The following is a 14,561-nucleotide window of genomic DNA, read 5'->3' on the forward strand; positions in this document are numbered from 1 at the left end:
ACCTCATGAACCCCAGTCAGGAGCTTACGAGTCTCTGAGGAGTGGGAAGAACTCCAGGTCTTTCAGGCAAGGTATGAGCACACTCTAGTCACTAAGAGCGTCTTCCAAACCTCTCAGACATCTCGCCTTGGCCCACAGTCACTGCTCTCTGAAGGGTAAGATTAATGCCATCTAGTTCAGCAGGAGAGAACGGTGATGCAGAATAACTCAAGCCCTCACAGGGCAATTCAAATGACCAGCAACCTCATAAATAAATGCAGTCATGTCAATATTCACCTGGCAAGCCCTCAAAACCCCAGTCTGAGCTGATCCCATTAGATCATTTTGGCTTCAGCTACAGGCCTTTGTACAAACAGAAACACGTTAATTGGCTAATTAGCTATGTTTTAAGATTCGAAGCGCCAACTCCCTATATTTTTTGTTAAATTTTTTTTTATTATCCAGTCAATATACAGAACAAAGTATGTGGAATCAAACTATCAGTTCCTTAGCAGTTGTGGTAAAGAATGTGTGAAGGGGCTGGGGGTTTAGCTCGGTGGTAGAGTTTGCCTGGCATGTGCAGGGACCTATGGCTAATTCTCAGCACTTCAACAAAGAAGAAAGGAAAAGAGAAGGCAGAGAAGGCAGCAGCGTCACAGAGCTGGGCATGCAACTCTATTTTTTAGCAAAGTGGTTAACTTGCAGGCACAAAGCCCTGGGTTTGATTGCTGGCACTGCAAACAGTGACTCAGGCATGTGATCGTAGCACTCAGGAGGTAGGGGAAGAGGGCATCTCTACTACAGAGTGAGTTCAGGGACACTCTGGGCTACATGAGACTCTAGCAGAGAGACAGAGACAAGGACACAGAGAGAGACAGAGAAAGACAGAAAGAGACAGAGACACAGAGAGAGACAGAGAAAGACAGAGAGAGAGAGAGAGAGAGAGAGAGAGAGAGAGTCATATACATGGAAGATTTACTTGTTCATGGTTTCCTTTAAAGTTATCCTTTCCGGTAGGTTTCCCACATTATGGTTAGTGGTCCAACAAGCATCCACATGACAGTCAGAACTAATCGGACTTGGTGGATCATCCAAAAAAGGGGGCCATGAATTTGGAGGGGGACATATTAGAAAGATAAGGAGATCGGAGGGTGAATGGGAAGTAGGTATGATCAATATTTTATTGTATACGTGCGTGAATTTTTCAAAAGCAAGGAAGAAGTTCAAAAATCACCCTGCAGTGATTGCCTGGCTCTTAAATTACCCAGGCCTCTGTTCTTTCCTCACCACCCATGTCCAGTCGGTCTCAGAACCCTGCCAGCTCTTCCTTTTCAAATGCCTCAGGAACCCAGTCCTCCTACAGCTTCCGGGCCAGATCCTCACTACACCCCCACTTGCCTTAGCACATCAGACTTCAAAAGAGAGCACCTTCTATAGCTCGCCAAGTCTTTCAAATTCTACTCTCGTTCTGATGAGTAATATAGTCTCTCCGTCGCCATGTTTAACCCAGATTCTTTCCATCCCAGGGAGCTTTAGCCTCACTCGGGGGACAAGAGCAGGACCTGAGATAGTCTCCTAGAGGTCTTCTTTAGTCCCCTACCAACCCACTCTTGGACATGACTTTGTTACACACAGTCCTGATTCCTTTACCTTCCCCCACTATCCATCCCACATAATTCCACATGGCCCTCCTCTCATTAGAAACTGTCCTACTACTAGCCCAAAGGGGCAGGTCCCATGAAAGTCTTCACTTACCAGATAAGTGGGACAGAGGGGAAGACATCCTATTGAGACTCTAGGTGAGAAAAAAATCGGAGATAGGGAAATAGATGGATCCAGAGGGTCCTAGAAACCTACAAGAACACTATGATGGGTGGATCTGGGCCCAGGGGTTCTGCTCGATCTAAGGCACCAACCAAGGACAATACGTGCAGTCATCATCAAACCCCTACCTAGATCTAGCCAAGAGACAGAACATTCTCCACAGTTAAGTGGAGACCGGGGACTGACTTTCACACAATCTCTGGTGCCCCATATTTGGCCATGTTCCCTTGTTGGGGAGGCCCAATGGCACTCGGAGGAAGGATAGCTGACTACCAAGAAGAGGCTTGATACACTAGCATCATATTCAGGGGGAGGAGGTCCCCCTCAGTCGCAGTCATAGGGAAGGGGAATGGGGTGAAAGTGGGAGGGAGGGAGGAATGGGAGGATGCCCGGGATGGGATAGCAAATGAGATGTAATATGAATTATTTTATTTTTCAATAAAAATGTGTTTTAAAAAAAAGAAACCCTCCTACTGAATTACTTGTGTAAAAAACCCAAACACCCTAAGAAGTACCAATAAACCATATCTTCAAAAAAATCTCCCCAAGTAATAACCCCTGGGTCCCACTGGCTGGCAATCTTCCTCAGCTAGCCCTCTAGAAGATGGAATTCTCCAGAATCAGACCTCAGCATTCTTCTTCTCCTTTCTATTTCCATCCCATCCCTAGATGATCTCATCGAGTCCCATAAATATCACTGCACTGACAATTCCCAAATTTATATCTTCATGCTAACTCTCTTTCCTGAGCTCCGGCATCAAGCTTCCAACATACGCTCAGAATTTCCCTGAGTATGCCAAACATGGTAGGCCCAAAGATGTCTCAGTCTCAATTAATTATATCACCAACTACCTAATTACTCAAGTCAAAAATGTTTGGATGCAGGTCATGGAAGCACACACCAGTGACCTCAGCGGTTAGGAGGTAGGACAAGAAGATCAAGAGTTCAAGGTCATCTTCAGCTACATAGTGAGTTCACGATCAACCTGAGCTACATAAGACCCTGCCTCAAAAAAAAAAAAAAAAACAAGTTTGAATTCCTTTTTTTTTCTTCCATTCACTTTATCTTCTAACATCTAATCATATAATACCCTTCTGTGTCTCTAAATTTTAATATCCCACATGGCTCCTCTAGAATCCACCTTCATCTAAGTCATCAACATTTCTCCCAGGGATTATTATAATAAACTGTTTACTCAGAGTGTCAGAGCTATATCAAGAAGCATAATTTGGCATCATGGTCACTTATTGAAAGCTTAATGCTGTCCATCTACCTATCTGTCTCCGTCTCCATCTCCAGTGACGGGGATTGAACCCAAAGCCTCACACATGTTAGGCCAATTTTCTTTCTTTTACTTTGGAACAAGGTCTCCAAATAAATATATGTAAACATGCCTTGAGTATCTGGAATCACAGGCATGTGCCACTTGTCTTAATAAACAAGGAGGCACAACACATGGTAGAAAACGCTAGGAGTTAGAAGGAAAGTGTTTATTCCTGTGGGAGGTCCAAAGGGAATGACAAAGCTGGCCTGTGTTTCTGGCCCTCGGCTGTCTCCCCTATTAAATAAAGAAATTAGACTGGATAGTCTCTGAGGCCTCTTAAAGTTCTAGAAATCTATTCAATGTGTTTATTGAGTAAATTGTTGCATTCCTTGCTCTTAAACGTCAAGAAACTCAATATTTTCTATTTCCCTGAAGGACAAAAGCAAATTTGGTTTTCTTTTTTACAAGGTCTTCCCTTGACCCTTCTCTATCAGGGGTCAGTAGCTCCCAATAGGAAAAAAAAAAAAAACGCCTGAGTGTTCAATACCTCTATAGTTATTCCAGGCTTCGGACACTAACAACAAATAGATGCCAAGAAGATGCCAATGGGCTGTTTAACATAAAGGCCTCCACCTACTAGGCAGTGTGTTCCAGGTTCTGTGCTAAAAACTTTTTTATTTAATCCTTATATTGGCTACTTTTCTCATTGCTGTGATTAGAATTATCAGACAGGAAACAAGTTTAAGGAAGGAGAGGCGTAATTGAGTTCAGTGTCTCAACAAGTCTGTCACGGTGGGAAACAGCAGCAGCGGGAGCCGGCCATGTTGCATCTGCCATCATGAGGCAGAGGAAGATGAATGTTTATGGCAAGCAATCTTCTTCTTTTATTTCAGTCCATAATCCCCACTCATCCAGGCTAGTTCTTCACACCTCAAGAAATCTAATCTAGATAAAAAAACACATAGGCATACCCTGAACCCTGTTTCTATAGTGACTCCTTAGAAGTCATTTCAAGTTAATGATCAAGAGTACCACAGTCCTCTAGATAAGTGCTATCATACCATCATTCACATTTTATAAAAGAGGACACCAAGATGCAAGCAGGTCTGGCAAAGGAAAAACCTGCTTTCTCCAATGGAGTCTCACCTTCAGGGGCCTAGGCCCCATGCCTAGGCCAACACAAGATGAACTCATTGGTACTCTTGTAGTGGTGTTTTTGTAGAACTTTTGTCTCATTTTGCTTTGTTTGGGTTGTTTTTTGTTTGTTTGTTATTTTTTGGTCATTTCCTTGTATATTTGACTTTTGGTTTTGTAGGGTGTGTGTGTGTGTGTGTGTGTGTGTGTGTGTGTGTGTGTGTGTGTGTGTGTGTGTGTTAAGACAGGAAATGAACACAAAGTTGGGAGGGTAGGTTGGGGAAAAGATCTGGGAAGAATTGGGAGAAGGGAAAAACATAATCAAAATGCACCGTATGAAAAGAAATGTTTTCAATTTAAAAAGAAGTATAACAAAAAAAAGGGGAGGGAGAAAGAAATTCATTCCTAAAGCCCGTGGCTGATAGATGCATATTAACAAGTAATTGTAAATTTGGGGCCAGTTCCAGCTGACTTGAAAACCTGATGCAAGACAAATTGTACCACAGTATTGCTACCGGTGATCAGCGTCTGAGTGGCTGGTCCCAAGTCCTTGGCCTATTACTCATAGAACTAGAAAAACGGTTCACACATATTGTAAAACAGCAGGGAAACTTCACTGAGAGCAAGGTGGTAGCAGAGCTCAGAAATAAGCATGGTCAGAAGTGACAACGGGCCACACGAGAGAAAGTATCAAGAGGCCTGACTACTATTCAAGGTTTCCTTTTGGAGTTCAAGTAAGGAAAGGGTTCAGTTGCTTAGTGGTATATCTAGTGATTCCTCATGCTGAGTAACAGATTGAATTATGAAACCATTTCTCTACCACACACATCCCTTTTTTTCCCCATAGTTCCTTGTTTCAGAGTTCCCAAATGCACTGGGATACATTTTGAGTAGACTCCGTTTGTTTAATGGACACTAAGAAAGGAGAAAACTCCTTACACTGTTGGGAATGGCGTGTGTACGCAGCTCCATGCAGGTGGGGGTCCCAGCTGCCAACAGGCTGCTAAGCCCATCATTCAGAGAAGTAGTCACATGCATAGTACATGCGTTATTAGAAGAGGAGCAGACACATCACCCAAGTCAAGTGGAGACCCAGACTGCTATGCTGTTCCCTCTGCTTGTTTGCTTCAGTACCTCTCTCCTGGAATTCTGGATTCTGGATTCCTACAGCACTTTAACATGTCTACCATCTGGCTCCTGATGTCCTGCAGACCACACACCCTAGCCTCCTCCTGACCCAACAGGGTCAACTTTACTATGAAAGTCTGGGATCAGAGACTCGGTGGATTTTGTTTGTTTGTTTGTTTTTTGAGACAGGGTTTCTCTGTGTTAGCCTTGGCTGTCCTAGACTCGCTTTGTAGACCAGGCTGGCCTCGAACTCACAGCGATCCACCTGCCTCTGCCTCCCGAGTGCTGAGATTAAAGGCATGTGCCACCACACCTGCCACAAAGATTTTTTCTTTGTTTGTTTGTTTGTTTGTTAACACAGTTTCTCTGTGTAGCTTTGACTATGCTGGACTCACTTTGTAGACCAGGCTGGCCTCGAACTCACAGAGATCTGCCTGCCTCTGCCTCCCGAGAGACCCGGTGTTTAATGGCATCTGGTGCCCTTGCCTGGGGAAGGCACTGTGAGAGTCATCTTATACTTCTAGGACTGTTTATTGCAAACTCAGTGTTGCAGAGTTAAAATTTTTAAAAACAAAAGCAAAGATGGGGTAGAAATATTATGACAAGAGACCAGGGATATGGTCAGAATTCAAAAACAAAAGTTGCATTTACATAATCTCATTACTATTTGCAGAAAATTGAGAGAGCTGTTAGGAAAGCATTGATACCTCTAGAGAATTGCCTTAGAAAATGGATTTTTAAAAATGGTTTAATTAAGACTCTAGGTATTTAAGTGAAATAATGGGTCAGCACACTTATGGAGGAATTTTGCTTTTTAAAACGCTTCAAAAGATTTTCAGAAGTGGAATTTAATTTGCAGCCCCGTTTCCTGAGCTACAGCGAAGTGGGAGCAGCTCCCGAGCAATGTTCTTACCTGAGGAATTGATGTTTTTCCTAGCCCACGGGATCAACTGGCAGAGTCTCTGAGACTCTGCCCCAAATTTCTCACAGAAGTCCCTTTAGGAAGAGAGAAAGCCCTTCCTGAGCGCGGAGACTGCTCAAGTATTCAGATGCCTCTCTGAGTTAGAGACAGAGCTCAGAGAACTGACTAACGTCGAAAGATGATTCATCCCAGGGGTTGGACTTGTAAAGTTGCTTAAAATAGCATTAGAGAGACAGACAGATGCAGACTATTCTCTGGGATAGTCCTCAGCTCCAGAGGAGAAACAGTGAGGAATGCAGAAGGGGAAAGTGTACAGGTACTTGCAAGGTCATCAATGTGGTGACCATGAAAGTCCAACTGAAGAAGGCAACCCACAGAGCCAAGGCAGCTGGAAACAGCAGAGTGGGTTTGTGAGAAGCTGAGAATCTTCCCGGATAAGCTGCCTGGGTCAGTCGGAACCAAACCAAGACAGAGAGAGAATCTGGAAAGTGGAGGAGGCAGGAGAGTTGAGGTTTCAGTGATTAAATACTGTCCAGAAAGTACTCAAGGTCAAATGATCATGACTCTCACTCTATCTTGATGCCTTAAGCCTATTTCCTCAGACTGGTCTGATCTGGAAAAAGAGAATTAGAAACACCATCAATAATAGTAACATATCTACAAATAAAATATTTTTTTTTGAGACAGGATTTCTCTGTACAGCCTTGGCTGTCCTGGACTCACTTTGTAGACCAAGCTGACCTCAAACTCACAATGATTGGCCTGCCTCTGCCTCCCAAGTGCCAGGATTAAAGGCGTGCGCCACCACGCCTGGCAAAATACTTCTTTTCTTATATGCTTTCAATATAAAAGTTTCCATCTAAGAAGTGGCATCAATTGAGTAGTTTCTTGTTTAGTTTATCTAGTCAACATCAGCACACAGTTAAAAAATAAAAGAAACTGACGCCACCCCCCAAAAAAACTCATAACAATGACAACAGCATAAAATCCAGGTAAATAAACACATCTCTCCCTTCCGTTCACTCAAGAAAGGTAATATTATTGACTTTCCCGACTAATAGAACATTAAGTGCTTTATGCATACCACAGAAATCTCGGAGTTTTTTTTCCCCTTCTTCCTTTTCAAAAATGAACTTTTAAACTCCAAAATTTTTCTTCAAAGCACACTGGGGCATGACATTCTGAGCCATCACCAAGAAGCATAGGGGAGAGTTTAATAGCTATAATTAAGTCAGTTTGTATACCATACGTATCACCACAAATATGCCACCGGGAAAGCCCTGAAAGACAGCCAGTTCTGCTGGGAGGCTTATCTATATGGCAATTCGTCAAAAGGAAAAAGATGTGTTGCCATTCCTATCTGAGAAAAAAAATCATTTCCTGGAATAATGCAAGATTGTACACTTACCAGACGAGAAAAAAAGATGAACCATCACTGTGCACTAAAATGATAAAGTGCACTGACTTTCAGCCATTGGCCTCTGCCCTGACCTGTCATAAAAACAGAGCATATACAAGGGCCTGCAAAAGCATATCATCTTAAATTCTGCCACTAGCGCTAGTCACCGAGAAACCGTCAGGGAAGGAAATCTCCACACACACAGGCTCTGCTGCAGAAGGTACCTGCTTTGTTCCTACTTCCGGCTTAAAACGAAACCAGAATTTGAAACTGAAATCTCTCTTGCCTTTAAAATCCCTACTTCAAATGACTTGTGTTCATTTTATTCCCTCTCTCAAACTTGTGGTACACTGCTCAACCTAGGCTGTTAGAGGAATGAAAACCAAAAATTTTTCCCAGTGTTCCTGTACGCTTTAATGCTCACTTTGCCCCTAAGTTTTATGACTATAATTGTGGCCATCAATATAATTCAGCAGATGTGTTTGTGTGTGTTTTGAACTATAGTTATACTCTGTAATCTGGACCTTTGGAGACCCTGAAGTCCAACCAATTCGATCTGGAAATCAGTCCCTTTGGTCAAAGTACTCCTTAGAAAGCCAACTGGCTCCATCTGCCTAGACCGTTACCTGGCAACAGTTGCAGAGGCCGTGTTTGCTCTGGTACTGCCCTATGCATTGTTTAGAGCCAGCATCTGTTCTGATAAGTTTTTACTTCTTTTCAGTGGGCCAGTGCCCAAGACATCTCAGCTTCAAAATACCTTTTAACACTCTGAATACACAAAGGAACTCTTTTTTTTCTTTAATTAATTTACTTATTCACTTTACATCCTGGTCATAGCTCCCCTTCCCCCATCCTCCCTTCCCTATTCCTCAGAAAAAAGGAGCCCCACTATCTACCCATGCCAGCTCATCAAGTCCCATCAGGACTGAGTTCATCCTCTTCCCCTGTGGCCTGGCAAGGCAGACCTCCCAGGGGAAAGTGATCAAAAAGCAGGCAACAGAGTCCGTGTCAGAGATAGCCTTTGCTCCCCTTACTAGGGGACCCACATGAATGCTGAGCTGCCCTTTCACTGCATCTGTGTAGGGGGGCCTAGGTCCAGTCCATGCAAGGTCCTTGGTTGCTGCTTCAGTCTCCACAAGCCCCTCTGGGACCTGGTTAGCTGGCTTGTTGGTCTTCCTGTGGGGCCCCTGTCACCTCCAGGTCCTTTTTCCCTTCCTCGACCTTTCCACAAGACTCCCTCCGCTTTTCCCAATGCTTGGCTGTGCGTCTCAGCATCTATGTCGAAGCGCTGCTGGATGGAGCCTCTCAGAGGACAACTCTGCTATGCTCCTGTCTGCAAGCATAACAGAGTTTGGGTTTCTTCCATCGGATGAGACTTAGTTTGGGTCGGGCATTGGCTGAACATTCTCTCAGTCTCTGCTCTATCTGCCCTATCTTTATCCCTGCATATCTTGTAGGCAGGGTAATTGTGGGGTCAAAGGTTTTGTGGGTGGGTTGGTGTTCCCCTTCCTCTACCAGGAGTCTTGTCTAATTGGAGGGTGTCCTCTTCAGTCTCTATGGCCCCTGCTACTAGGAGTCTCAGCTAGAGTCACCTCCCAGAAGCCTGCCCTGACTTAGGTCTCCAGCTTGTCACAATTGTGAGTACGTACCATGTGTATCTTTCTGGGTCTGGGTTACCTCACTCAGGTTGATCTTTTCTGGTTCCATCCATTTGCCTGCAAAGTGCATGATTTCTTTGCTTTTAATAGCTGGATGGTGTTCCGTTGTGTAAATGTACCACAGTTTCCACAGGAACATTTCGGTTGTTTCCAGATTCTGGCTATTATGAATAAAGCTGCTATGAACACACTTGAACAAATGTTCTTGTTGTGTGGTAGAGCATCGTTTAAGCATATGCCCAGGAGTGGTTATAGTTGGATCTTGAGGTAGAGCTATTCCCAATTTTCTAAGAAAGCACCAGATTGATTTCCAAAGTGGTTGCACAAGTTTGCATTCCCACCAGCAATGGAGGAGTGTTCCCTTTACCCAACATCCTCATCAGCATGTGCTGTCACTTGAGTTTTTTGATCTTAGCCATTCCGACAGCTGTAAGATGGAATCTCAGAGTCGTTTTGATTTGCATTTCCCTGATGACTAAGGATGTTGAGCATTTCAACAAAGGAACTCTGCCAGTTTTAGCCATCAAGTTGTGCTGGTTGGTCTTTTTTTTTTTTTTTTTTTTTTGTCAACATGACACAAAGTAGAGTCATTGAGGAAGAGAGAGGCTTAGTTGAGAAGATGCTTCCATGAAATTACCCTGTACACATGTCTGTCTTTTCTTATTTCTCCATGTGGGAGGGCCCTGCCCACTATGGGTGGTGCCACCGTTGGGCAGGTGGTCCTCGGCTGCATAAAAAGCGAGGTAAATGAGCCATAGAGAGCAAGCCTGTAGACAGCATTCCTCCATGGTCTCCGCTTCAGTTCTTGACTTCAGCTTCCTGCTTTTAGTTCCTGCCTCAACCTCCCTCAGCGATGGACTGTGACCTGGGATCTATAAGCCAAGTAAATTCTTTCATGCCAGGTTGCATTTAATTGTGCTGTTTATCTCAGCAAACAGAAAGAAAACTAGAACACAAGTCTTTCGAAACTGTACAATGTACCCAGGCATGGTGAATCAGCGCACCTCTAGTAAGGGCACTCAGGAGGCGGAAGCAGGTGGATCTCTGTGAGTTCAAGCCCAACCTGACTTACATAGTAAATTCCAAGCCAGCAAAAGTTATATAGTGACACGGGGTCTCCAAATAAAAAAAGTTAATTAAAACTATATTAAAAGTTAATTAAAATATAACTACCAGATACCTAAATTCATCGGTTTGGGGGTTAGCATCATAGAACTTCATGAACACTTGAAATAGTCTCCACTACATGAGAAATGACCCACTAATCCATAGACTCTAGCTACCGTCACAGCTCACCAAGAAGCTGTGGGTAAAACATATGTACAGGATCCTTGCCACACACCCCTCTCACCCGCTCTTCCAGCCTCCTTCCTTGCAGCCACATCACATGTCCCACTAGCCTCTACTCCAACGTTCCCTGGAAAGTGCTCTTGGGGAGGCTCCGGCGGCCCCCAGCTGGCTTCACCCGTGTGTCTTTCCCACCCTCGCCTTGTTTGTTTAATCTGCCGTGCTTCGCTCTGTTTCTCGTCTCTCTTCTTCTCAGCCAGATAACTTTCTCCTTCCTCAGTGATCTCCGAAAGCCCTGGCACTCCCGACGTCTTTGCTGTGCCTGTTCTCCGGCTCAGGATGGTCATGTCCATTTCTAGCCCTGCATCTATACACAAGACTGCAAATGTGCCCATGTAAACTTTCCCTCACATCTGGTGCTGGGCTCTGTTTCCTAGTTCAGCGATGACTCCACCGGGCAACCACTCGCCTGAGCCAGGAAACGGACCGTTATTTCTGACTTCGAGTTCCCCGTGAGTCCTCATGGTCAGTGTCTCGGTAAGGAATTCCAATCTGTTTTTCCTTCTGGGTATGTTCTGAATCTCTCCCGCTCCTTCCTCCACAGCCCCAGCCACAGTGTAACCCCTAATGCGTCTCCCCTGATGCTTCTCCATCGGCTTCTAACTGGGCTCTTGGTTTGCCTCTGACTCTCCCTCGATGACGTCACATAGTTCCGAAATAATACTGCTCATACAAATTCTCAAACACTCACAAATCTAAGAACAGCTCTATCTGTGATATTCTGCTCACAGTGTGCTCTTATGTGTTAGGTTATTTTTCTCCAGTCCAGACTATCAGCCAGGTGGGAACAACTTTCACATCTGAGTGAATTTGGACGATTCCATAGCTCATGTAGTAGGTGCTCACTCAGTGTTTGTTGAATGAATTAATTACGGGGCACTACTGTCTTAGTCATTGTCCTACTGCCATGATGAGACACCGTGACCAAGGCAACTCTTATCAAAGGAAACATTGTATTGGAGGCTTGCTTCCTGTTTCATTGTCATTATGGCAAGGGCATGGCCAGAGCATGGTGGTACTCATGGCCCCGGAGCAGCAGCTGAGGGTTACATTTGATCCACAGGCAGAGAAAGAATGAGAGAGAGAGAGAGAGAGAGAGAGAGAGAGAGAGAGAGAGAGAGAGAGAGAGAGAGAGAGAGAGAGGTGGGCTTTTGAGACCTCTAAGCCCACCCTCAGTTATACACTTTTTCCAACAAAGTCATACCTCCTAATCCTTCTCAAATACTGCCAATAGATGAATTTTGTGGGACCATCCTTATTCAAACCACCACAATTATTTGTATTAGCTAAGAGTAACAGAAGAAATGAAAGGGGAGATACAGAAAGTGATGAAGATGCAAGGCTTCCTGGTGCGTGGCAGAAGAGATAATGTGACCCCAGTCTCTCCAACCTTATTAAATCAAGCACCTCTTTGAGAATCTGATGAAAATATAGGTGCTTTCTCCACAAAAGAAAAAGTATATACCTATACGCAAAAATCTGTATTTGATTCAAAGGGTTAAATCCACAGACATCCTGAGGATCCATACTGCTGGGTCTAAGATAGAAACAGCTTGGGGTAGGGAGGGTATCAGAGGACACATGACTGTAAAGAAGAATTTGTCCTGAAAGAGAAGGAAAATGTCCTTGCATTACACATTATACAAAACTACTATTTTAATAAAAATCAAATTCACCGAAAGTGCGAATAAAATTTTGCTTAAAAAGTATTGAGGGGAAATATTCTTATGGTAGGGCAGTTATAACATGTCACAGTCATAAAAGAGCAGGATGACAACAGATACTTTTCATAAGACACAGAAGATGAAGGAAAATGACAAATGTCAAAGCATGTGAAATACATCAAATCTAAGTAAATTATATAAAGGAGATACACGATTAGTGGCTTTTGGGGACAGTACGATGCTGCCTCAGCCTGATGATCTAAGTTCAATCCCCAGGATGTACATAAAGGCAGATGGAGTGAACTGACTTCTCAAAGTTGCCCTTTGACCTGCACATGTACACTATGATGCACACATGCATGTGCGTGCATATACACATACACACATACATAAGTGATGATGATGATGATGATGATGATATTTTTAAAGATTTATTTATTTATTACTTATACATATTCTGCCTGCATGTGTGTCTGCCCCACCAGAAGAGGGCACCAGATCTCATTGTAGATAGTTGTGAGCTACCATGTGGTTGCTGGGAATTGAACTCAGGACCTTTGGAAGAACAACCAATGCTCTTAACCTCTGAGCCATCTCTCCAGCCCCACAATGATGATATTTTTATTTTTAAAAAAAAATATACAAATAATAAAGTCAATAAAACAAAAAATGCAAGAAATGTAGATAAGAAACATTCACAGGAGGATAAATTAAAATCCTTAATTAGTACAGAAAAATACATTTGACATTTCTTAATCAATGAAGTATAAATTAAAAGAACTATCTCATTCTTCTTTGTCCCCTATATTGACTAAAATTAGCAAGATTGATAATATCCAGAATTGCCAAAGACATAAGAAAAATAGATACCATCACGCACTACAGTAGAATGAAAACGAATATTCTTTCAGGTGGTGACTTGACAGCAGGGTAGTTCTGAGTGTGTGCATCCAGTTCTACTTAAAAGGGTATTAGTGAGAGCATTACCACAGTATGTTGTCATTGTCGTTGTCGTTGTTGTTGTTGTTGTTGTGTTAGTTGGTTTTTTGTTTTGGGAGACAAGCTTCCATATTGTCGATGCTAGCCTCAAGCTCTCTAAGCAGCCAAGGGTTGAACTTGCACGCCAGATTCTCCTGCCTCCAGCTCACAGGCACTGGAATCATGACACTTGCCACCGCACTCAGGATGCAGTTTTGTTTGCTTAAGAGAAAGTTAAATCCCACCTATAAGAGAATACTGCTGCAACTTAAAAGAAGTCATAGACTATTTGTACTTAGGCACGTTGCCAAGTATGACCACGTGTGCAGCAGCATCCCACTTACTTAAAGCAACAACGACAACAACAACAACCAAAAACCTATACACTTGAATCCATGCACACATTTGGGTATGAAGAAATCACCAAACACTGGTTGCCAATGAAGAGAGAAATAAAATCTAAGAGAAATGAAAAGTGAGGACATTGACTTTTTATTTTATGTTACTTAAGCATTTTGAGACCAGGTTTAATGGGACCAAGGCAAATTTTTAAAAGAAACCTTCTTTCATATTGCCCAGTCCCCTCATCACTTTAACCAGTGGAAACTCTTGCAATTTTGCCTAAACTCTACGGTTCACTGGCATTTTATTTAGTCTTCAGATTGCATGCTTGCTCTTTCTTAGACCACATCAGAGGCTGCGGACTTAGGGCTTGATGTGGGCATCAGGTGCCTTGCCTCTAGGGGGCAGGGACCTGTATCTGTCATCAACGGAAGGCTCTGGATGACATAAAGAAGGTGACTCCTCCTCACCGGAGAAAACTGTGGGTCCTATGTCTGCTTTCGAGCTCTCCTCTCTGAGGACTTTCCAGATGCAACCACGATTTTGTATACACAGGGTGTTGGCTTGAATGAGATTTGGCTCCCATTGGCTCATATCTTGATATTTGGTCTGCAGTTGGTGAAACTAGGAAATGCCCCCCGCCCTGGGAGCACACTCTGGGGGTTCAGAAGCCCGTATCGATGCCAGTTAGTTCCCTCTGCCTTGTGCTCGTGGGTCAAGATGTAAGCTCTCAGGTACTGCTCCACTGCCATGCCTGCCTGCCCGCTTCCCTTTGAAACGGTAAGACCCCAATAAACTCTTTTTCTACAAGGTTCCTTGGTCCTAGGGCATCTTCATAGTAATGGAAAAGTAGCTAAAACGGGTAGTGTTCAGTAACAGGTCTGTGCTCAGTTTAGGTTAAATGGCCTTGCTGCTTCAGCA

The 14,561-nt window shown here is 43.6% G+C and overlaps 1 long non-coding RNA gene across 1 annotated transcript in view; it reads right to left on the reverse strand.

Annotated features, from left to right (window-relative positions):
- The window catches only part of LOC311608734, a 248,930-nt gene extending 242,558 nt beyond the window's left edge, over positions 1-6,372 (reverse strand). Inside the window, exon 1 of the long non-coding RNA XR_014783105.1 lies at positions 6,244-6,372. This is a non-coding gene — a long non-coding RNA (uncharacterized lncRNA). The remainder of the gene's footprint in view (positions 1-6,243) is intronic.
- Between the last annotated feature and the right edge of the window lie 8,189 nt (positions 6,373-14,561).

This window comes from Acomys minous (assembly GCF_964271855.1).
Source record: "Acomys minous genome assembly, chromosome: 11".
Taxonomy (NCBI): domain Eukaryota; kingdom Metazoa; phylum Chordata; class Mammalia; order Rodentia; family Muridae; genus Acomys; species Acomys minous.